At 37.2% G+C, this 24,840-nt stretch overlaps 1 protein-coding gene across 6 annotated transcripts in view; it reads left to right on the top strand.

Moving 5' to 3' along the window:
• Positions 1-1,704: 1,704 nt before the first annotated feature.
• The window catches only part of LOC133645299 (uncharacterized protein K02A2.6-like), a 74,302-nt gene continuing 51,166 nt past the window's right edge, over positions 1,705-24,840 (top strand). For 2 of the 6 annotated variants that reach the window (XM_062040180.1, XM_062040184.1), the window contains exons 1-5: positions 1,705-1,936; positions 2,011-2,085; positions 6,159-6,283; positions 9,004-9,100; positions 9,184-9,295. The gene's annotated coding sequence lies outside the window, so the exon portion shown is untranslated. The other 4 variants (XM_062040181.1, XM_062040183.1, XR_009824970.1 and 1 more) reach the window with 4 other exon arrangements.

A 24,840-nucleotide genomic window follows, 5' to 3' on the forward strand; every position in this document is an offset into this window, starting at 1 on the left:
TATGAATAAGAGTGTATGAATAAGAGTATATGAATAACAGTGTATGAATAAGAGTATATGAATAAGAGTATATGAATAAGAGTGTATGAATAAGAGTGTATGACTAAGAGTGTATGAATAAGAGTGTATGAATAAGAGTATATGAATAAGAGTGGATGACTAAGAGTGTATGAATAAGAGTGGATGACTAAGAGTGTATGAATAAGAGTGTATGACTAAGAGTGGATGACTAAGAGTGTATGAATAAGAGTGGATGACTAAGAGTGTATGAATAAGAGTGTATGGATAAGAGTGGATGACTAAGAGTGTATGAATAAGAGTGTATGAATAAGAGTGGATGACTAAGAGTGTATGAATAAGAGTGTATGAATAAGAGTGTATGGATAAGAGTGGATGACTAAGAGTGTATGAATAAGAGTGTATGAATAAGAGTGGATGACTAAGAGTGTATGAATAAGAGTGTATGAATAAGAGTGTATGACTAAGAGTGTATGGATAAGAGTGGATGAATAAGAGTATATGAATAAGAGTGGATGACTAAGAGTGTATGAATAAGAGTGGATGACTAAGAGTATATGAATAAGAGTGTATGAATAAGATTATATGAATAACAGTGTATGAATAAGAGTGTATGAATAAGATTATATGAATAAGAGTGGATGACTAAGAGTATATGAATAAGAGTGTATGAATAAGAGTATATGAATAAGAGTGCATGAATAAGAGTGTATGAATAAGAGTGTATGACTAAGAGTGTATGAATAAGAGTGTATGAATAAGAGTGTATGAATAAGAGTATATGAATAAGAGTATATGAATAAGAGTGGATGACTAAGAGTGTATGAATAAGAGTGTATGAATAAGAGTATATGAATAAGAGTGTATGAATAAGAGTATATGAATAAGAGTGGATGACTAAGAGTGTATGAATAAGAGTGTATGAATAAGAGTATATGAATAAGAATGCATGACTAAGAGTGAATGAATAAGAGTGTATGAATAAGATTATATGAATAACAGTGTATGAATAAGAGTGTATGAATAAGAGTGTATGACTAAGAGTGTATGAATAAGAGTGTATGAATAAGAGTATATGAATAAGAGTGTATGAATAAGAGTGTATGAATAAGAGTGTATGAATAAGAGTATATGAATAAGAGTGTATGAATAAGAGTGTATGAATAAGAGTGTATGAATAAGAGTGTATGAATAAGAGTATATGAATAAGAGTGTATGAATAAGAGTGTATGAATAAGAGTGTATGAATAAGATTTATTCATGTATTTTATTATATAAAAATGGGAGCCATTACCTCCCTGCTTGGCACTCAGCATCAAGGGTTGGAATTGGGGGTTGAATCACCAAAATGATTCCCGGGCGCGGTCACCGCTGCTGCTCACTGCTCCCCTCACCTCCCTGGGGGTGATCAAGGGTGATGGTTCAAATGCAGAGAATAATTTGATGACAATCATTGGCACTTTAACTGAACTTTTAATGATGTTATTCATATTATTCAGATTGAAAAGCTTAAGGGGCCGCATGTGGCCCCCGGACGTTCATCTGCCCAGGTCTGTGCTAAGGTGATCTCTAGAAGTGGTCCACACTCCATGTCAGTAGGTGGCGGTAATGCACACCAGAAGGTTGCTTGCCAACCAGCTATAAAAACAAAAGAAGAAGAAGATCCACACTTCCGGGTGGTGATGACGTCGCGTCGTGACGTCATATTTCAAAATGGCAGAGCCCGCGGAAAGACCCCCTGGAGTCGACTCCATTTCCCAAGAAAAGATGTCAACAGCGCGACTTGTAACAATTATAAGGCCGAGGAGGGTTATTTGAACACACACCATTCAATTATTATAAATGAAAGTCACGTTTTGTAACCGCTCTGGTCTCGTCCCAGCGGAAGTGACGCTAGCACGTCATCAGAATACAACAGGTTGCTAGCTAACACGCCTCCTATCATGTCAGCGCTGTTATTTGTTCCAATGTCATTCATTCCTTCTCATTTAGATCAACACGACGAGAGAGACATTCTGCCGCTAGACGAAGGTCACCGAGCAGCGACGAAGTTTGCATTTTCGGTAGGTGAGTGTTCAATTGTCCTCCGAGAAAAGTTGCATGAAGTCATTCTATTACACAGGTGAAAGTCATACACACATAATATGCTGGAAAAGTCCATTCATGTCAGCAATTAACTTCAAATGTCAAACTCATTTGTGATGTTAAAGGGAAAACAGTACTTAACTGTGCTTAAATGTATTTATATTATTCAAATGTGAATGATGCTGTATAATAGACTGTATTTATGTTATTGACATGTGAATAATGCTGTATAATCAGTGTTGGGACTAACGCCTTACAAAGTAACTAGTAGTCTAACGCGTTATTTTTTATATTCAGTGTTACCGTTACTACATGATGCGTTACTGCGTTATTTGATGTCATTTCTTATGTAGTATCGGCTAAAAACAGAAGATCTGAGTGTGTTTTATTGGAGAGTTGCAGTGTCGTCCTTCTGAATGATTCCCGGGCGCGGCGCCGCTGCTGCCCACTGCTCCCCAAGGGGATGGGTCAAATGCAGAGGACAAATTTCACCACACCTAGTGTGTGTGTGTGACAATCATTGGTACTTTAACTTGAACTTAACTTAATTCTTCCTGTGTCACAACGGGGACAAGAGAAGAGGCGCTGTGTGTGTGTGTGTGTGTGTGTGTGTGTGTGTGTGTGTGTGTGTGTCTGTGTGTGTGTGTGTGTGTGTGGGTGTGGAGAGGGGTGGGGGGCGGGGGGGGCGTGTCTGTGTTTACTTACAAGACATCATGGTGGAGCTGAAGCCGAGTTTCTTAACATGGAGATATTCTAGACTGACCATGTGTCTTCTTTTGCGGGGCTGTCCGGGCGGAGTTTCTTAAATGCCTCAAATGTCCGGCAGGGTTGCGTATATTTTCAATGTACGTTCAGGGTTAAGATGGGGTTAAAAACCAAACTAATTGTGCACACGCAGCAGCATTCGTGAGGGAGGGACAGAGAGAGCGAGGGAGGGGATTGATTGATTGAGACTTTTATTAATAGATTGCACAGTACAGTACATATTCCGTACAATTGACCACTAAATGGTAACACCCGAATAAGTTTTTCAACTTGTTTAAATCGGGGTCCACGTTAATCAATTTATTTCAAACTGTCATTGCTCAAAACATAATATTGAATCAAAATCAATGTTATTATGAATTATTGACCTATCCAAGGTTCCCATTACTTCACATCCAATATTCCACTTTGAAAAATATTTTTGGTGGAAGATTTTGCATATTTTGTGTGTTTGCCATTAAAAACATAGTTTTGTTTGACAAAAAAGGGCGGAAAACAGACAAAAAAACAACATAACTAAAACATTTTCAAATGAGGGATAGATCTGAAGTTGATGTAGACTCCAGAGATTTAAGCGTTAAATATAAAATGTTTGTATGCCCTGGCACACCATTATCATCATTTCATGACCCAAGCAAAACACTTTTTACACTTTTATACTGAAATAAATACACCTACAACTTATTCAATAAAAACATAGAAAAAACTACCAGCAGCGGTAAAGTTTAGATCCATGAAGGAAAGAAGAAAGTGAATGAATGTTTATAACTGAATACATTTACATATGTATACAAATTTGTTTTCTTTCTTTATTTTTTTTTATGAATTAAGTAACGTTTATGACAACCTTTTTCCAAAACACAATATATAATGTGAGATATAACAGGATAATGCATACGTTTATCTTTTTTGTTGTCAAAACGCTTACCAAAAAGTGGGACCCAAAAAATTTACTGTAGGACCCCATTTTTATGACTTGATGGGGTCCCTGGGACCCCATTTTGAAAATTCCTAGCGCTGATCAACAGATTGTATTATTCTCCAGTGCAATAACAGTACTTAAATGAAGGCTTAAAGGGCATTAATGGTAGCTTTAAAAAAAGAAGAAGAAAAAAACAAGTAACTAAATAGTTACTTTTCACAATAACGCATTACTTTTTGGTGTAAGTAACTGAGTTAGTAACTGAGTTGCTTTTGAAATAAAGTAACTAGTAACTGTAACTAGTTACTGGTTTTCAGTAACTAACCCAACACTGTGTATAATAGACTGTATTTATATTATTCACAAGTGAATAATGCTGTATAATAGACTGTATTTATATTATTCACATGTAAAAAATACCTTAGTGTTTATTTTTATTGTGAGCGAACTGTGGTGCTGAATTTCCCCGAGGGATCAATAAAGTACTTTCTATTCTATTCTAAAAACATCCAAATCCATTGCTATTCTTTATATAAAGTAAGACACATGCTGAATAAGAAATATCTGCACATGATTCCTTGAGTAATTCGATTACAAAATACATTCGAGGAATTGTTGCTGCCTCGAGGTGTCGTATATATATTTTTTTACGGCATTTTGCCTGGTTCACTAAACAGTAGTCAAAGCTCACGTTTCGCACAGACTGTTGAGGTGTTGCACAGCGTGTTTACGTCACAGATCATCCCCCCCTTGCACTGCACGACACCGCTCTTTTAAGTACGCTCCAGTTTAGAAAACGTTTAAACGGCACCGTATGATAATCATCAAAAACGCACGAGAGACAAGAACTTTGTTTATGCGGTCACACCACACAGCACATAGGGCTGTGAGCGCACCTGTTTTTATTAGCACATACACATTTTTAGCTGTGCGTGTCAGCCTTCAATAATGAAAACAGGCGTTTTAGGAAATAAGACGATTAGGCCAACCACAATAATTGAGGGCACATCTTAACGTGTATAATTAAACAAAATGATGATTTATTCGATTAATCGATCGGGATATTCGATAGAATACTCGATTACTAAAATATTCGATAGCTGCATCTGTAGTTATATTATTCTTTTATTTTTCCATATCTAACATACTGTGTTGAACTTTGGGGAAATGTTTATAGAACAAACACAGGCTCAATAATTCAACTTGAAAAAAGGGTCATTAGAATAATACACAAGGCTGGCTACGATGAACCTACCAATCCATTATTCGTAAGTTCTAATGTAGAGGTGTCAAACTCATTTTAGATCGGGGGCCACATGGACAAAAATCTACTCCCAAGTGGGCCGGACTGGTAAAATCAAGGCACGATAACTTAAAAATAAAGACAACTTCAGATTATTTGTTTTTTTCTTTGTTAAAAATAGAGCAAGCACATTCTGAAAATGTACAAATCATAATGTTGTTGTTTTTTTTACACTTACATGTTGCGGTTAATAGTATTCTACCTTTATTTGTCGATATGTATACTTTCTGATGAAATGATGTGATAATGTTCATCAGTCAACTCATTGGTGTTCATTTTTAATCTATTAAGATACAAGAATAATATGTTATTTAAATGGAGGCTTCTCACATGATGAGATAACTTCTGGAAATGACTGGCTCATAAGGGTCAAAGGTATAAATGTGTGTGTCCAAGTTAAAGGAAAGGGCAGGCTGTCTTCTTCTAATGGATTTATTACAATCTTTACAAGCTGGGTAACGTTTGCTGTGGTCTGGAACAACATGGCGCACAAACAACTATCAGAAATGCAGCCAATATTACGTACAGATAATGTGTCATGAGACATGCAAATATAAATGAAATGCACAGAGGACATAAGTAAAGGAAATTAAATGAGCTCAAATATTCCTAAAAACGAGTCATAATGATGCAATATGTACATACAGCTAGCTTAAATAGCATGTTAGCATTGATTAGCTTGCAGTCATGCTCTGACCAAACATGCCCGATTAGCACTCCAACAAGTCAATAACATCAACAAAGCTCACCTTTTGTGCATTCGCGCACAGCGTAGAACGTTTGGTGGACAAAATGAGACAAAGAAGAAGTGGCATAAAACACGTCTTTCTGTGGCAGCGTCGGAGAAAGTTGTACATGTAAACAAACAACAATGAGTTCAAGGATCGCTGAAATTAGTAGGACAAAACAGTGCTTGCTAAATCCTCTCATCAGTGAAGCATGTTTAACATAAACAGTGGGACTTCTAACAATTAGGAAGGTTTGTGTCATGTTTGTTCTCCTACAGAAAATATATTCAAATAAAAATGTTCTTCATCTTTTTCCATCTTCACACATCTCTGAAAGAGGTCCAGGGAGCCACGAGGGCGGTGCTAAAGAGACGCGGGTTGCTGACCCCCGGCCTACACCCTAGACTGGCCGCCAGTTCATCACAGGACACATGAACAAGCCTTCGCCCTCAAATCAGAGAAGTATTCATTTACTCGAACATGATTTTTATTCAGTTCAATGCATTTATTGTCATTGTCATAGTGAATAACACACACACTGCATAGTAACCATGTATCAAAAATGCGTTAGGTGGTGCAATCCTGACCCATGAAACGCGTAAACACAAAGGGTGCCACGAACGATGCACAAAATTCACAGTCTGGTATGGATCGGTACTTGAGCGGCGCCGTTCGATACATTTTTTCAATACCCAAAAGAGGGAAATGTTCATGCCTTTTTTTTAACTTGTAGTTTATTGAAATTGTCGTTGTCCACGACAGAAAACGGTCGGCAAGGCGAGTTTATTTACAGAGCACAGTTCGTACTACAGGCAGGCCAGTCTAGTACCCGCACTCTTTTACTACGAAGCCACGCTGTTGTAACACGTGCAGAATGTGGCTCGGCGATATCTTACTGAAATAAGAAGGGGCGGCCATGAAAAAGACGTCGCTTGGATGGCAACTTTTGTTGCTCCAAAACCTGTATGTACCTTTCAGCATTAATGGTGCCTTCACAAACGTGTAAGTTACCCACTAATACACCCCCATATCATCAATCTTTATTGCAGACCTTCAGATCCATTTAAACATATAAAAACAGAATATAATACATTAAAAAACAAAACAATAAAAACATACATTAAAAACAAAACAAAACAAGTTTTCCATACAATTACAGACGCTGGGTTTTCAACTTTGCGCCTAGAACAATCCGGATGGTTCTTTTCCTCTTTGGACCGGAGGACACGACGTCCACAGTTTCCAAAAACAATTTGAAATGTGGACTTGTCAGACCACAGAACACTTTTCCAGTTTGCATCAGTACATCTTAGATGAGCTCGGGCCGAGCGAAGCCGGCGGCGTTTCTGGGTGTTGTTGATAAATGGCATTCGCTTTGCATTGTGGAGTTTTAACTTGCACTTACAGATGTAGCGACGAACTGTAGTTACTGACAGTGGTTTTCTGAAGTGTTCCTGAGTCCATGTGGTGATATCCTTTACACACTGATGTCGCTTTTTGATGCAGTACCAACACAAATACAACTTTGAGACTACGTGCTTTCTGAGAAGATTACCGTAGTAACTAGTATATCATGCAAAAGCGCAGATTCCAACCAATCAGTCCATCTTAGATGAGCTCGGGCCGAGCGAAGCCAGCGGCGTTTCTGGGTGTTGTTGCATTTATCAACAACACCCAGAAACGCAGAGTTTTGAGGACGAAAATGAATTGATACCATTTTAGAATAAGGCTGTAACATAGCAAAATGTGGCAAAAAATGAAGCGCTGTGAATACTTTCCGGATGCAGTGTACAGTATAAAGGGCAGATCAATAGAAGTGATAATTAGACGTTGCAGTTCATGGGTGGGATGTGAGAGAGGGTCACTGCCTGAGGATACAGACGAGCTGTTGGCAAGTTGTCCTGGCACGTATAGACCTGTTCCTTCTACCTGAGGGCCGCAGGTGAGGAGCAGGGTGTTGTTGGTCACGCAGGATGCTGTGCACTCGCCTCAGACAGCAGGTAGTGTAGACTGTGCCCATCTCTGGAAGACTTGATTTTTTTTCAGCTGTTTTAATCACCGATTAGAGAGTCTGCTGTCATGGCACACTTCTAAAAGCTCACTCTTACACTAGGAAGCGGAGTCATTCATTGCACTTTACCTGACACATGAAACGTGACAAATACGATCGCTGGGATGAAATGGATCAGGCCCGTGAACAGGTTCTATCCGGATGAATTTGCTAAGTATACAAATTAGCTGAAATTTTTGTATGAAAGAAACTGCTGTTTTGAATGTGTCCACTAGATGTGGCAATGGCAATTCTTTGTATCTTTGTAGATGATGCTACATACAGTATGTACAAAAAAAATAAAACACATGATGTTAGTGCAACAGTCGAAGAAAATTAGCAAACTGCATAAATAACATCCTGTAATTTGATTTTGATATTTTTTTAAAAATCTTGTTAGATTGAAAATGAACACCAATGAGTTGACTGATGAACATTATCACGTCATTTATTCAGAAAGTATAAATAACGACAATTAAAGGTAGAACACTATTAACTGCAACATGTAAGTGTAAAAAAACAACATGATTTGTTTATTTTTGAGAAATTCTATTTTTAAACAAAGAAAACAATCTGAAGTTGTCTTTATTTTTAAGTTATCGTGCCGCGATTTTACCAGTCCGGCCCACTTGGGAGTAGATTTTTCTCAATGTGGCCCCCGATCGGTTTGACACCTCTGGCCTAGATAAATTGGTAAACATCCTCACAAATATTGATATAAAGCATAACCGTATTTTCCGGACCATAGGGCACACCGGATTATAAGGAGCACTGCCGATGAATGGTCTATTTTTGATCTTTTTTTCATATATAAGGCGCACCGGATTATAAGGCGCATTAAAGGAGTCATAATATATATATTTTTTTCTAAATGTAAAAGACTTCCTTGGGGTCTACATAACATGTAATGGTGGTTCTTTGCTCAAAATGTTGCATAGATGATGTTTTACACATCATCTTCAAGCCGCTTCCGGGTGCGCCGTTTTGTGGGCGGTCTTATTTACGTGGCTCACCTTCGGCAGCGTCTTCTCCCCGTCATCTTTGTTGTGAAGTGTCAAAAGATGGAGCTAACTGTTTTAATGACATTCAGACTTTACTTCAATCAATAACAGAGCAGCATCTGCTCATCCAGAAACAACAACACCAGAAATGTGTCCCGTGAAAAACCGTCCGACCAGAACTCTAATAACTAAAGTTCCTTGGGTGAATAATGGTAACTCACTACACCGGTATGTTTTAGGGCTTTCATGGCGAGTTTACTGACTGAAATAAGTAATAACTTTACACTGCTTTTTATTACAAATGGCAACAGCAGAGGATGGATGTCCCATAACAAGAAGGTGGAGAAAAAGAAGAAGCTTATCGACTACGGTGTCTGCACGGACTACAAAGGCGGACCTGCACAAATTTTCAGGTACCAGAAGGTAAGAAAAGTTTCTTTTGCATAATATTGCAAAACAAAACACCAGAAAATATGTCTTACCTTATACACACACCATAATAATACTCCTATGTTGAAGCACAGTACAATCCATCAAGCGGTGCAGTTTCATAGCTGACCAAAGTCCTACTAAAACGTTTTGATAGATTTTTGAGCGCCGTGTGTAATGTTCTATATTTTCAATGGAGCATATACAATGTTGGTGTTGTTTACTTGAGTCATATTGCGGTCTACACGAAATAAAATCAAATCAATAATGGAGCAGCATCTCCTCATCCGGAAACAACCACACCGGAAATGTGTCCCGTGAAAAACCGTTCAACCGGAACTCTCTAATAACTAAACTTCCTTGGGTGAATAATGTAAACTCACTACACCGGTATGTTTTAGCGCTTTCATGGCAAGTTTACTGACAGATATAAGTGAGAACTTGACACTACTTTATATTAGAAATGGCAACAGCGGAGGATGAATGTCACATAACAAGAAGATAGAGAAAAAGAAGAAGCTTATTAACTACAAAGGCGGACACACAATTTTTCAGGACTCATGCAGATCCCAAGTACAGATCAGCAGGTACCAGAAGTTAAGAAAAGTTGCATAATATTGCGAAACAAAACGCCAGATAATGTCTTACCTTATACACACTCCATTATAATAGTCGTATGTTTAATGCGCCGACAATCCTTCAAGCGGTGCGGCTTCATAGCTGACCAAAGTCGTGCTAAAACATTTTGATAGATTTTTGAGCGCCGTGTCTAATGTTCTATATTTTCAACGGAACATTTAAAATGTTGCTGTTGTTTACTTAAAACCCATCATAGTGCAGGCTACACGTATCTCTTATGTTTGACTGCCATCTACTGCTCACACTTATAATTACACCATGTACCAAATAAAATAGCCTCGAGGTGGGTAAGCTCAACCAAACTTGTTCATTACATTAGGCGCAACTGTAAGAGATGTCTCAAAACGTCATCAGGAGTCCCGACTAAACCCGTAAATGTAAGAAATCGTAAAAAAAAGCATATTTTACGGAATTTTTTTTTTGCTAAAATGTCGTAAAAAAATTCAAAAAAACGGACTTGCTTCAGCAGCACAATTCTGGTGCTGTAGTTATAGGAGATGTCTCAAAACGTCATCAGGAGTCCCGACACAACCCGAAAATGGAATAAAATGCATATTTTACGAAACAATTTTTTTGCTAAAATGTCGTAAGGGGGGACCCTTACAAAAAATTCCAAAAAACGGACTTGCTTTTTTTGTAGGAGATGTCTCAAAACGTAATCAGGAGTCCCTACAAAACCTAAAAATTGCATAAAATACTTTTTTTGGGAAAACTTTTTATTTACAAAAAAAAATTCAAAAAACCGACTTGCTTCAGCAGCACAATTCTGGTGCTGTAGTTGTAGGAGATGTCTCAAAACGTCATCAGGAGTCCCGACTAAACCCGTAAATGTAAGAAAATGTAAGAAAACGCATATTTTACGAAAAACATTTTTTGCTAAAATGTCGTAAGGGGGGACCCTGTCGTAAAAATTCCAAAAAACGGACTTGCTTCAGCAGCACAATTCTGGTGCTGTAGTTGTAGGAGATGTCTCAAAACGTCATCAGGAGTCCCGACTAAACCCGTAAATGTAAGAAAATGCATTTTTTAAGAAAAACATTTTTGCTAAAATGTCGTAAGGGGGGACCCTGTCGTAAAAATTCCAAAAAACGGACTTGCTTCAGCAGCACAATTCTGGTGCTGTAGTTGTAGGAGATGTCTCAAAACGTCATCAGGAGTCCCGACTAAACCCGATAATGGAAGAAATGAGAAGAAAATGCATATATTACGGAAAAAAAATATTTTGCAAAATGTCGTAAAAAAAATTCAAAAAAACGGACTTGCTTCAGCAGCACAATTCTGGTGCTGTAGTTGTAGGAGATGTCTCAAAACGTCATCAGGAGTCCCTACAAAACCTAAAAATGGCATAAAATGCTTTTTTTGGGAAAAAAAATGTTTACAAAAAAAAATTCAAAAAACAGACTTGCTTCAGCAGCACAATTCTGGTGCTGTAGTTGTAGGAGATGTCTCAAAACGTCATCAGGAGTCCCGACTAAACCCCTAAATGTAAGAAAATGTAAGAAAATGCATTTTTTACAAAAAACATTTTTTGCTAAAATGTCGTAAGGGGGGACCCTGTCGTAAAAATTCCAAAAAACTGACTTGCTTCAGCAGCACAATTCTGGTGCTGTAGTTGTAGGAGATGTCTCAAAACGTCATCAGGAGTCCCGACTAAACCCGTGAATGTAAGAAAATGTAAGAAAATGCATTTTTTAAGAAAAACATTTTTTCCTAAAATGTCGTACGGGCCCTGTCGTAAAAATTCCAAAAAACGGACTTGCTTCAGCAGCACAATTCTGGTGCTGTAGTTGTAGGAGATGTCTCAAAACGTCATCAGGCGTCCCGACTAAACCCGAAAATGGAAGAAATTAGAAGAAAATGCATATTTCACGGAAAAAAAATATTTTGCAAAATGTCGTAAAAAAAAATTCAAAAAAACGGACTTGCTTCAGCAGCACAATTCTGGTGCTGTAGTTGTAGGAGATGTCTCAAAACGTCATCAGGAGTCCCGACTAAACCTAAAAATGGCATAAAATGCTTTTTTGGGAAAACTTTTTTTTTACAAAAAAAAATTCAAAAAACAGACTTGCTTCAGCAGCACAATTCTGGTGCTGTAGTTGTAGGAGATGTCTCAAAACGTCATCAGGAGTCCCGACTAAACCCGTAAATGTAAGAAAATGTAAGAAAATGCATTTTTTACGAAAAATTTTTTTTGCTAAAATGTCGTAAGGGGGGACCCTGTCGTAAAAATTCCAAAAAACTGACTTGCTTCAGCAGCACAATTCTGGTGCTGTAGTTGTAGGAGATGTCTCAAAACGTCATCAGGAGTCCCTACAAAACCTAAAAATGGCATAAAATGCTTTTTTTGGGAAAACTTTTTTTACAAAAAAAATTTCAAAAAACAGACTTGCTTCAGCAGCACAATTCTGGTGCTGTAGTTGTAGGAGATGTCTCAAAACGTCATCAGGAGTCCCGACTAAACCCGTAAATGTAAGAAAATGTAAGAAAATGTAAGAAAATGTAAGAAAATGCATTTTTTAAGAAAAAAATTTTTTGCTAAAATGTCGTAAGGGGGGACCCTGTCGTAAAAATGCCAAAAAACCGACTTGCTTCAGCAGTACAATTCTGGTGCTGTAGTTGTAGGAGATGTCTCAAAAAGTCATCAGGAGTCCCTACAAAACCTAAAAATGGCATAAAATGCTTTTTTTGGGAAAACTTTTTTTTTACAAAAAATTTTTCAAAAAACAGACTTGCTTCAGCAGCACAATTCTGGTGCTGTAGTTGTAGGAGATGTCTCAAAACGTCATCAGGAGTCCCGACTAAACCCCTAAATGTAAGAAAATGTAAGAAAATGCATTTTTTACAAAAAACATTTTTTGCTAAAATGTCGTAAGGGGGGACCCTGTCGTAAAAATTCCAAAAAACTGACTTGCTTCAGCAGCACAATTCTGGTGCTGTAGTTGTAGGAGATGTCTCAAAACGTCATCAGGAGTCCCGACTAAACCCGTGAATGTAAGAAAATGTAAGAAAATGCATTTTTTAAGAAAAACATTTTTTCCTAAAATGTCGTACGGGCCCTGTCGTAAAAATTCCAAAAAACGGACTTGCTTCAGCAGCACAATTCTGGTGCTGTAGTTGTAGGAGATGTCTCAAAACGTCATCAGGCGTCCCGACTAAACCCGAAAATGGAAGAAATTAGAAGAAAATGCATATTTCACGGAAAAAAAATATTTTGCAAAATGTCGTAAAAAAAAATTCAAAAAAACGGACTTGCTTCAGCAGCACAATTCTGGTGCTGTAGTTGTAGGAGATGTCTCAAAACGTCATCAGGAGTCCCGACTAAACCTAAAAATGGCATAAAATGCTTTTTTGGGAAAACTTTTTTTTTACAAAAAAAAATTCAAAAAACAGACTTGCTTCAGCAGCACAATTCTGGTGCTGTAGTTGTAGGAGATGTCTCAAAACGTCATCAGGAGTCCCGACTAAACCCGTAAATGTAAGAAAATGTAAGAAAATGCATTTTTTACGAAAAATTTTTTTTGCTAAAATGTCGTAAGGGGGGACCCTGTCGTAAAAATTCCAAAAAACTGACTTGCTTCAGCAGCACAATTCTGGTGCTGTAGTTGTAGGAGATGTCTCAAAACGTCATCAGGAGTCCCTACAAAACCTAAAAATGGCATAAAATGCTTTTTTTGGGAAAACTTTTTTTACAAAAAAAATTTCAAAAAACAGACTTGCTTCAGCAGCACAATTCTGGTGCTGTAGTTGTAGGAGATGTCTCAAAACGTCATCAGGAGTCCCGACTAAACCCGTAAATGTAAGAAAATGTAAGAAAATGTAAGAAAATGTAAGAAAATGCATTTTTTAAGAAAAAAATTTTTTGCTAAAATGTCGTAAGGGGGGACCCTGTCGTAAAAATGCCAAAAAACCGACTTGCTTCAGCAGTACAATTCTGGTGCTGTAGTTGTAGGAGATGTCTCAAAAAGTCATCAGGAGTCCCTACAAAACCTAAAAATGGCATAAAATGCTTTTTTTGGGAAAACTTTTTTTTTACAAAAAATTTTTCAAAAAACAGACTTGCTTCAGCAGCACAATTCTGGTGCTGTAGTTGTAGGAGATGTCTCAAAACGTCATCAGGAGTCCCGACTAAACCCGTAAATGTAAGAAAATGTAAGAAAATGCATTTTTTACGAAAAAATTTTTTTGCTAAAATGTCGTAAGGGGGGACCCTGTTGTAAAAATTCCAAAAAACTGACTTGCTTCAGCAGCACAATTCTGGTGCTGTAGTTGTAGGAGATGTCTCAAAACGTCATCAGGAGTCCCTACAAAACCTAAAAATGGCATAAAATGCTTTTTTTGGGAAAACTTTTTTTTTACAAAAAAAAATTCATAAAACAGACTTGCTTCAGCAGCACAATTCTGGTGCTGTAGTTGTAGGAGATGTCTCAAAACGTCATCAGGAGTCCCGACTAAACCCGTAAATGTAAGAAAATGTAAGAAAATGCATTTTTTAAGAAAAACATTTTTTGCTAAAATGTCGTAAGGGGGGACCCTGTCGTAAAAATGCCAAAAAATCGACTTGCTTCAGCAGTACAATTCTGGTGCTGTAGTTGTAGGAGATGTCTCAAAACGTCATCAGGAGTCCCTACAAAACCTAAAAATGGCATAAAATGCTTTTTTTGGGAAAACTTTTTTTTTACAAAAAAAAATTCAAAAAACAGACTTGCTTCAGCAGCACAATTCTGGTGCTGTAGTTGTAGGAGATGTCTCAAAACGTCATCAGGAGTCCCGACTAAACCCGTAAATGTAAGAAAATGTAAGAAAATGCATTTTTTACGAAAAACATTTTTTGCTAAAATGTCGTAAGGGGGGACCCTGTCGTAAAAATTCCAAAAAACTGACTTGCTTCAGCTGCACAATTCTGGTGCTGTAGTTGTAGGAGATGTCTCAAAACGTCATCAGGAGTCCCTACAAAACCTCAAAATGGCATAAAATGCTTTTTTTGGGAAAACTTTTTTTTTACAAAAAAAACCTCAAAAAACAGACTTGCTTCAGCAGCACAATTCTGTTGCTGTAGTTGTAGGAGATGTCTCAAAACGTCATCAGGAGTCCCGACTAAACCCGTAAATGTAAGAAAATGTCAGAAAATGCATTTTTTACGAAAAACATTTTTTGCTAAAATGTCGTAAGGGGGGACCCTGTCGTAAAAATGCCAAAAAACCGACTTGCTTCAGCAGTACAATTCTGGTGCTGTAGTTGTAGGAGATGTCTCAAAACGTCATCAGGAGTCCCTACAAAACCTAAAAATGGCATAAAATGCTTTTTTTGGGAAAACTTTTTTTTTACAAAAAAAAATTCAAAAAACAGACTTGCTTCAGCAGCACAATTCTGGTGCTGTAGTTATAGGAGATGTCTCAAAACGTCATCAGGAGTCCCGACTAAACCCGTAAATGTAAGAAAATGTAAGAAAATGCATTTTTTACGAAAAACATTTTTTGCTAAAATGTCGTAAGGGGGGACCCTGTCGTAAAAATTCCAAAAAACTGACTTGCTTCAGCAGCACAATTCTGGTGCTGTAGTTGTAGGAGATGTCTTAAAACGTCATCAGGAGTCCCTACAAAACCTAAAAATGGCATAAAATGCTTTTTTTGGGAAAACTTTTTTTTTACAAAAAAAAATTCAAAAAACAGACTTGCTTCAGCAGCACAATTCTGGTGCTGTAGTTGTAGGAGATGTCTCAAAACGTCATCAGGAGTCCCGACTAAACCCGTAAATGTAAGAAAATGTAAGAAAATGCATTTTTTACAAAAAACATTTTTTGCTAAAATGTCGTAAGGGGGGACCCTGTCGTAAAAATGCCAAAAAACGGACTTGCTTCAGCAGTACAATTCTGGTGCTGTAGTTGTAGGAGATGTCTCAAAACGTCATCAGGAGTCCCTACAAAACCTAAAAATGGCAGAAAATGCTTTTTTTGGGAAAACTTTTTTTTTACAAAAAAAAATTCCAAAAAACGGACTTTGTTCAGCAGCACAATTCTGGTGCTGTAGTTGTAGGAGATGTCTCAAAACGTCATCAGGAGTCCCGACTAAACCCGTAAATGTAAGAAAATGTAAGAAAATGCATTTTTTAAGAAAAACATTTTTTGCTAAAATGTCGTAAGGGGGGACCCTGTCGTAAAAACGCCAAAAAACGGACTTGCTTCAGCAGTACAATTCTGGTGCTGTAGTTGTAGGAGATGTCTCAAAACGTCATCAGGAGTCCCTACAAAACCTAAAAATGGCATAAAATGCTTTTTTTTGGAAAACTTTTTTTTTCCAAATTTTTTTTCCAAAAAACGGACTTGCTTCAGCAGCACAATTCTGGTGCTGTAGTTGTAGGAGATGTCTCAAAACGTCATCAGGAGTCCCGACTAAACCCGTAAATATAAGAAAATGTAAAAAAATGCATTTTTTACGAAAAACATTTTTTGCTAAAATGTCATAAGGGGGGACCCTGTCGTAAAAATTCCAAAAAACTGACTTGCTTCAGCAGCACAATTCTGGTGCTGTAGTTGTAGGAGATGTCTCAAAACGTCATCAGGAGTCCCTACAAAACCTAAAAATGGCATAAAATGCTTTTTTTGGGAAAACTTTTTTTACAAAAAATTTTTCAAAAAACAGACTTGCTTCAGCAGCACAATTCTGGTGCTGTAGTTGTAGGAGATGTCTTAAAACGTCATCAGGAGTCCCTACAAAACCTAAAAATGGCATAAAATGCTTTTTTTGGGAAAACTTTTTTTTTACAAAAAAAAATTCAAAAAACAGACTTGCTTCAGCAGCACAATTCTGGTGCTGTAGTTGTAGGAGATGTCTCAAAACGTCATCAGGAGTCCCGACTAAACCCGTAAATGTAAGAAAATGTAAGAAAATGCATTTTTTACAAAAAACATTTTTTGCTAAAATGTCGTAAGGGGGGACCCTGTCGTAAAAATGCCAAAAAACGGACTTGCTTCAGCAGTACAATTCTGGTGCTGTAGTTGTAGGAGATGTCTCAAAACGTCATCAGGAGTCCCTACAAAACCTAAAAATGGCAGAAAATGCTTTTTTTGGGAAAACTTTTTTTTTACAAAAAAAAATTCCAAAAAACGGACTTTGTTCAGCAGCACAATTCTGGTGCTGTAGTTGTAGGAGATGTCTCAAAACGTCATCAGGAGTCCCGACTAAACCCGTAAATGTAAGAAAATGTAAGAAAATGCATTTTTTAAGAAAAACATTTTTTGCTAAAATGTCGTAAGGGGGGACCCTGTCGTAAAAACGCCAAAAAACGGACTTGCTTCAGCAGTACAATTCTGGTGCTGTAGTTGTAGGAGATGTCTCAAAACGTCATCAGGAGTCCCTACAAAACCTAAAAATGGCATAAAATGCTTTTTTTGGGAAAACTTTTTTTTTCCAAATTTTTTTTCCAAAAAACGGACTTGCTTCAGCAGCACAATTCTGGTGCTGTAGTTGTAGGAGATGTCTCAAAACGTCATCAGGAGTCCCGACTAAACCCGTAAATATAAGAAAATGTAAAAAAATGCATTTTTTACGAAAAACATTTTTTGCTAAAATGTCATAAGGGGGGACCCTGTCGTAAAAATTCCAAAAAACTGACTTGCTTCAGCAGCACAATTCTGGTGCTGTAGTTGTAGGAGATGTCTCAAAACGTCATCAGGAGTCCCTACAAAACCTAAAAATGGCATAAAATGCTTTTTTTGGGAAAACTTTTTTTACAAAAAAATTTTCAAAAAACAGACTTGCTTCAGCAGCACAATTCTGGTGCTGTAGTTGTAGGAGATGTCTCAAAACGTCATCAGGAGTCCCGACTAAACCCGTAAATGTAAGAAAATGTAAGAAAATGCATTTTTTAAGAAAAAAATTTTTTGCTAAAATGTCGTAAGGGGGGACCCTGTCGTAAAAATGCAAAAAAACGGACTTGCTTCAGCAGTACAATTCTGGTGCTGTAGTTGTAGGAGATGTCTCAAAAAGTCATCAGGAGTCCCTACAAAACCTAAAAATGGCATAAAATGCTTTTTTGGGAAAACTTTTTTTTTACAAAAAAAAATTCAAAAAACAGACTTGCTTCAGCAGCACAATTCTGGTGCTGTAGTTGTAGGAGATGTCTCAAAACGTCATCAGGAGTCCCGACTAAACCCGTAAATGTAAGAAAATGTAAGAAAATGCATTTTTTACGGAAAAATTTTTTTGCTAAAATGTCGTAAGGGGGGACCCTGTCGTAAAAATTCCAAAAAACTGACTTGCTTCAGCAGCACAATTCTGGTGCTGTAGTTGTAGGAGATGTCTCAAAACGTCATCAGGAGTCCCTACAAAACCTAAAAATGGCATAAAATGCTTTTTTTGGGAAAACTTTTTTTACCAAAAAAATTTCAAAAAACAGACTTGCTTCAGCAGCACAATTCTGGTGCTGTAGTTGTAGGAGATGTCTCAAAACGTCATCAGGAGTCCCGACTAAACCCGTAAATGTAAGAAAATGTAAGAAAATGCATATTTTAAGAAAAATTTTTTTTGCTAAAATGTCGTAAGGGGGGACCCTGTCGTAAAAATGCCAAAAAACGGACTTGCTTCAGCAGTACAATTCTGGTGCTGTAGTTGTAGGAGATGTCTCAAAAAGTCATCAGGAGTCCCTACAAAACCTAAAAATGGCATAAAATGCTTTTTTTGGGAAAACTTTTTTTTTACAAAAAAAAATTCAAAAAACAGACTTGCTTCCGCAGCACAATTCTGGTGCTGTAGTTGTAGGAGATGTCTCAAAACGTCATCAGGAGTCCCGACTAAACCCGTAAATGTAAGAAAATGCATTTTTTAAGAAAAACATTTTTTGCTAAAATGTCGTAAGGGGGGACCCTGTCGTAAAAATGCCAAAAAATCGACTTGCTTCAGCAGTACAATTCTGGTGCTGTAGTTGTAGGAGATGTCTCAAAACGTCATCAGGAGTCCCTACAAAACCTAAAAATGGCATAAAATGCTTTTTTTGGGAAAACTTTTTTTTTACAAAAAAAAATTCAAAAAACAGACTTGCTTCAGCAGCACAATTCTGGTGCTGTAGTTGTAGGAGATGTCTCAAAACGTCATCAGGAGTCCCGAATAAACCCGTAAATGTAAGAAAATGCATTTTTTAAGAAAAACATTTTTTGCTAAAATGTCGTAAGGGGGGACCCTGTCGTAAAAATGCCAAAAAACCGACTTGCTTCAGCAGTACAATTCTGGTGCTGTAGTTGTAGGAGATGTCTCAAAACGTCATCAGGAGTCCCTACAAAACCTAAAAATGGCATAAAATGCTTTTTTTGGGAAAACTTTTTTTTTACAAAAAAAAATTCCAAAAAACGGACTTGCTTCAGCAGCACAATTCTGGTGCTGTAGTTGTAGGAGATGTCTCAAAACGTCATCAGGAGTCCCGACTAAACCCGTAAATGTAAGAAAATGTAAGAAAATGCATTTTTTACGAAAAATTTTTTTTGCTAAAATGTCGTAAGGGAGGACCCTGTCGTAAAAATTCCAAAAAACTGACTTGCTTCAGCAGCACAATTCTGGTGCTGTAGTTGTAGGAGATGTCTCAAAACGTCATCAGGAGTCCCTACAAAACCTAAAAATGGCATAAAATGCTTTTTTTGGGAAAACTTTTTTTACAAAAAAAATTTCAAAAAACAGACTTGCTTCAGCAGCACAATTCTGGTGCTGTAGTTGTAGGAGATGTCTCAAAACGTCATCAGGAGTCCCGACTAAACCCGTAAATGTAAGAAAATGTAAGAAAATGCATTTTTTAAGAAAAAATTTTTTTGCTAAAATGTCGTAAGGGGGGACCCTGTCGTAAAAATGCCAAAAAACAGACTTGCTTCAGCAGCACAATTCTGGTGCTGTAGTTGTAGGAGATGTCTCAAAACGTCATCAGGAGTCCCGACTAAACCCGTAAATGTAAGAAAATGTAAGAAAATGCATTTTTTAAGAAAAACATTTTTTGCTAAAATGTCGTAAAAATGCCAAAAAATCGACTTGCTTCAGCAGTACAATTCTGGTGCTGTAGTTGTAGGAGATGTCTCAAAACGTCATCAGGAGTCCCTACAAAACCTAAAAATGGCATAAAATGCTTTTTTTGGGAAAACTTTTTTTTTACAAAAAAAAATTCAAAAAACAGACTTGCTTCAGCAGCACAATTCTGGTGCTGTAGTTGTAGGAGATGTCTCAAAACGTCATCAGGAGTCCCGACTAAACCCGTAAATGTAAGAAAATGCATTTTTTAAGAAAAACATTTTTTGCTAAAATGTCGTAAGGGGGGACCCTGTCGTAAAAATGCCAAAAAAACGACTTGCTTCAGCAGTACAATTCTGGTGCTGTAGTTGTAGGAGATGTCTCAAAACGTCATCAGGAGTCCCTACAAAACCTAAAAATGGCATAAAATGCTTTTTTTGGGAAAACTTTTTTTTTACAAAAAAAAATTCCAAAAAACGGACTTGCTTCAGCAGCACAATTCTGGTGCTGTAGTTGTAGGAGATGTCTCAAAACGTCATCAGGAGTCCCGACTAAACCCGTAAATGTAAGAAAATGTAAGAAAATGCATTTTTTACGAAAAACATTTTTTGCTAAAATGTCGTAAGGGGGGACCCTGTCGTAAAAATTCCAAAAAACTGACTTGCTTCAGCTGCACAATTCTGGTGCTGTAGTTGTAGGAGATGTCTCAAAACGTCATCAGGAGTCCCTACAAAACCTAAAAATGGCATAAAATGCTTTTTTTGGGAAAACTTTTTTTTTACAAAAAAAAATTCAAAAAACAGACTTGCTTCAGCAGCACAATTCTGGTGCTGTAGTTGTAGGAGATGTCTCAAAACGTCATCAGGAGTCCCGACTAAACCCGTAAATGTAAGAAAATGTAAGAAAATGCATTTTTTAAGAAAAACATTTTTTGCTAAAATGTCGTAAGGGGGGACCCTGTCGTAAAAATGCCAAAAAACCGACTTGCTTCAGCAGTACAATTCTGGTGCTGTAGTTGTAGGAGATGTCTCAAAACGTCATCAGGAGTCCCTACAAAACCTAAAAATGGCATAAAATGCTTTTTTTGGGAAAACTTTTTTTTTACAAAAAAAAATTCAAAAAACAGACTTGCTTCAGCAGCACAATTCTGGTGCTGTAGTTGTAGGAGATGTCTCAAAACGTCATCAGGAGTCCCGACTAAACCCGTAAATGTAAGAAAATGTAAGAAAATGCATTTTTTAAGAAAAACATTTTTTGCTAAAATGTCGTAAGGGGGGACCCTGTCGTAAAAATGCCAAAAAACTGACTTGCTTCAGCAGTACAATTCTGGTGCTGTAGTTGTAGGAGATGTCTCAAAACGTCATCAGGAGTCCCTACAAAACCTAAAAATGGCATAAAATGCTTTTTTTGGGAAAACTTTTTTTTTACAAAAATTTTTTCCAAAAAACGGACTTGCTTCAGCAGCACAATTCTGGTGCTGTAGTTGTAGGAGATGTCTCAAAACGTCATCAGGAGTCCCGACTAAACCCGTAAATGTAAGAAAATGTAAGAAAATGCATTTTTTACGAAAAACATTTTTTGCTAAAATGTCGTAAGGGGGGACCCTGTCGTAAAAATTCCAAAAAACTGACTTGCTTCAGCTGCACAATTCTGGTGCTGTAGTTGTAGGAGATGTCTCAAAACGTCATCAGGAGTCCCTACAAAACCTAAAAATGGCATAAAATGCTTTTTTTGGGAAAACTTTTTTTTTACAAAAAAAACCTCAAAAAACAGACTTGCTTCAGCAGCACAATTCTGGTGCTGTAGTTGTAGGAGATGTCTCAAAACGTCATCAGGAGTCCCGACTAAACCCGTAAATGTAAGAAAATGTCAGAAAATGCATTTTTTACGAAAAACATTTTTTGCTAAAATGTCGTAAGGGGGGACCCTGTCGTAAAAATGCCAAAAAACGGACTTGCTTCAGCAGTACAATTCTGGTAGTGTAGTTGTAGGAGATGTCTCAAAACGTCATCAGGAGTCCCTACAAAACCTAAAAATGGCATAAAATGCTTTTTTTGGGAAAACTTTTTTTTTTACAAAAAAAAATTCAAAAAACAGACTTGCTTCAGCAGCACAATTCTGGTGCTGTAGTTGTAGGAGATGTCTCAAAACGTCATCAGGAGTCCCGACTAAACCCGTAAATGTAAGAAAATGTAAGAAAATGCATTTTTTAAGAAAAACATTTTTTGCTAAAATGTCGTAAGGGGGGACCCTGTCGTAAAAACGCCAAAAAACGGACTTGCTTCAGCAGTACAATTCTGGTGCTGTAGTTGTAGGAGATGTCTCAAAACGTCATCAGGAGTCCCTACAAAACCTAAAAATGGCATAAAATGCTTTTTTTGGGAAAACTTTTTTTTTCCAAATTTTTTTTCCAAAAAACGGACTTGCTTCAGCAGCACAATTCTGGTGCTGTAGTTGTAGGAGATGTCTCAAAACGTCATCAGGAGTCCCGACTAAACCCGTAAATATAAGAAAATGTAAGAAAATGCATTTTTTACGAAAAACATTTTTTGCTAAAATGTCATAAGGGGGGACCCTGTCGTAAAAATTCCAAAAAACTGACTTGCTTCAGCAGCACAATTCTGGTGCTGTAGTTGTAGGAGATGTCTCAAAACGTCATCAGGAGTCCCTACAAAACCTAAAAATGGCATAAAATGCTTTTTTTGGGAAAACTTTTTTTACAAAAAAATTTTCAAAAAACAGACTTGCTTCAGCAGCACAATTCTGGTGCTGTAGTTGTAGGAGATGTCTCAAAACGTCATCAGGAGTCCCGACTAAACCCGTAAATGTAAGAAAATGTAAGAAAATGCATATTTTAAGAAAAATTTTTTTTGCTAAAATGTCGTAAGGGGGGACCCTGTCGTAAAAATGCCAAAAAACCGACTTGCTTCAGCAGTACAATTCTGGTGCTGTAGTTGTAGGAGATGTCTCAAAAAGTCATCAGGAGTCCCTACAAAACCTAAAAATGGCATAAAATGCTTTTTTTGGGAAAACTTTTTTTTTACAAAAAAAAATTCAAAAAACAGACTTGCTTCCGCAGCACAATTCTGGTGCTGTAGTTGTAGGAGATGTCTCAAAACGTCATCAGGAGTCCCGACTAAACCCGTAAATGTAAGAAAATGTAAGAAAATGCATTTTTTAAGAAAAACATTTTTTGCTAAAATGTCGTAAGGGGGGACCCTGTCGTAAAAATGCCAAAAAATCGACTTGCTTCAGCAGTACAATTCTGGTGCTGTAGTTGTAGGAGATGTCTCAAAACGTCATCAGGAGTCCCTACAAAACCTAAAAATGGCATAAAATGCTTTTTTTGGGAAAACTTTTTTTTTACAAAAAAAAATTCAAAAAACAGACTTGCTTCAGCAGCACAATTCTGGTGCTGTAGTTGTAGGAGATGTCTCAAAACGTCATCAGGAGTCCCGACTAAACCCGTAAATGTAAGAAAATGCATTTTTTAAGAAAAACATTTTTTGCTAAAATGTCGTAAGGGGGGACCCTGTCGTAAAAATGCCAAAAAACCGACTTGCTTCAGCAGTACAATTCTGGTGCTGTAGTTGTAGGAGATGTCTCAAAACGTCATCAGGAGTCCCTACAAAACCTAAAAATGGCATAAAATGCTTTTTTTGGGAAAACTTTTTTTTTACAAAAAAAAATTCCAAAAAACGGACTTGCTTCAGCAGCACAATTCTGGTGCTGTAGTTGTAGGAGATGTCTCAAAACGTCATCAGGAGTCCCGACTAAACCCGTAAATGTAAGAAAATGTAAGAAAATGCATTTTTTACGAAAAACATTTTTTGCTAAAATGTCGTAAGGGGGGACCCTGTCGTAAAAACGCCAAAAAACGGACTTGCTTCAGCAGTACAATTCTGGTGCTGTAGTTGTAGGAGATGTCTCAAAACGTCATCAGGAGTCCCTACAAAACCTAAAAATGGCATAAAATGCTTTTTTTGGGAAAACTTTTTTTTTCCAAATTTTTTTTCCAAAAAACGGACTTGCTTCAGCAGCACAATTCTGGTGCTGTAGTTGTAGGAGATGTCTCAAAACGTCATCAGGAGTCCCGACTAAACCCGTAAATATAAGAAAATGTAAGAAAATGCATTTTTTACGAAAAACATTTTTTGCTAAAATGTCATAAGGGGGGACCCTGTCGTAAAAATTCCAAAAAACTGACTTGCTTCAGCAGCACAATTCTGGTGCTGTAGTTGTAGGAGATGTCTCAAAACGTCATCAGGAGTCCCTACAAAACCTAAAAATGGCATAAAATGCTTTTTTTGGGAAAACTTTTTTTACAAAAAAATTTTCAAAAAACAGACTTGCTTCAGCAGCACAATTCTGGTGCTGTAGTTGTAGGAGATGTCTCAAAACGTCATCAGGAGTCCCGACTAAACCCGTAAATGTAAGAAAATGTAAGAAAATGCATATTTTAAGAAAAATTTTTTTTGCTAAAATGTCGTAAGGGGGGACCCTGTCGTATGCCAAAAAACGGACTTGCTTCAGCAGTACAATTCTGGTGCTGTAGTTGTAGGAGATGTCTCAAAAAGTCATCAGGAGTCCCTACAAAACCTAAAAATGGCATAAAATGCTTTTTTTGGGAAAACTTTTTTTTTACAAAAAAAAATTCAAAAAACAGACTTGCTTCCGCAGCACAATTCTGGTGCTGTAGTTGTAGGAGATGTCTCAAAACGTCATCAGGAGTCCCGACTAAACCCGTAAATGTAAGAAAATGTAAGAAAATGCATTTTTTAAGAAAAACATTTTTTGCTAAAATGTCGTAAGGGGGGACCCTGTCGTAAAAATGCCAAAAAATCGACTTGCTTCAGCAGTACAATTCTGGTGCTGTAGTTGTAGGAGATGTCTCAAAACGTCATCAGGAGTCCCTAC

The sequence above is a fragment of the Entelurus aequoreus genome, unplaced genomic scaffold (genome assembly GCF_033978785.1).
Source record: "Entelurus aequoreus isolate RoL-2023_Sb unplaced genomic scaffold, RoL_Eaeq_v1.1 HiC_scaffold_35, whole genome shotgun sequence".
NCBI lineage: Eukaryota > Metazoa > Chordata > Actinopteri > Syngnathiformes > Syngnathidae > Entelurus > Entelurus aequoreus.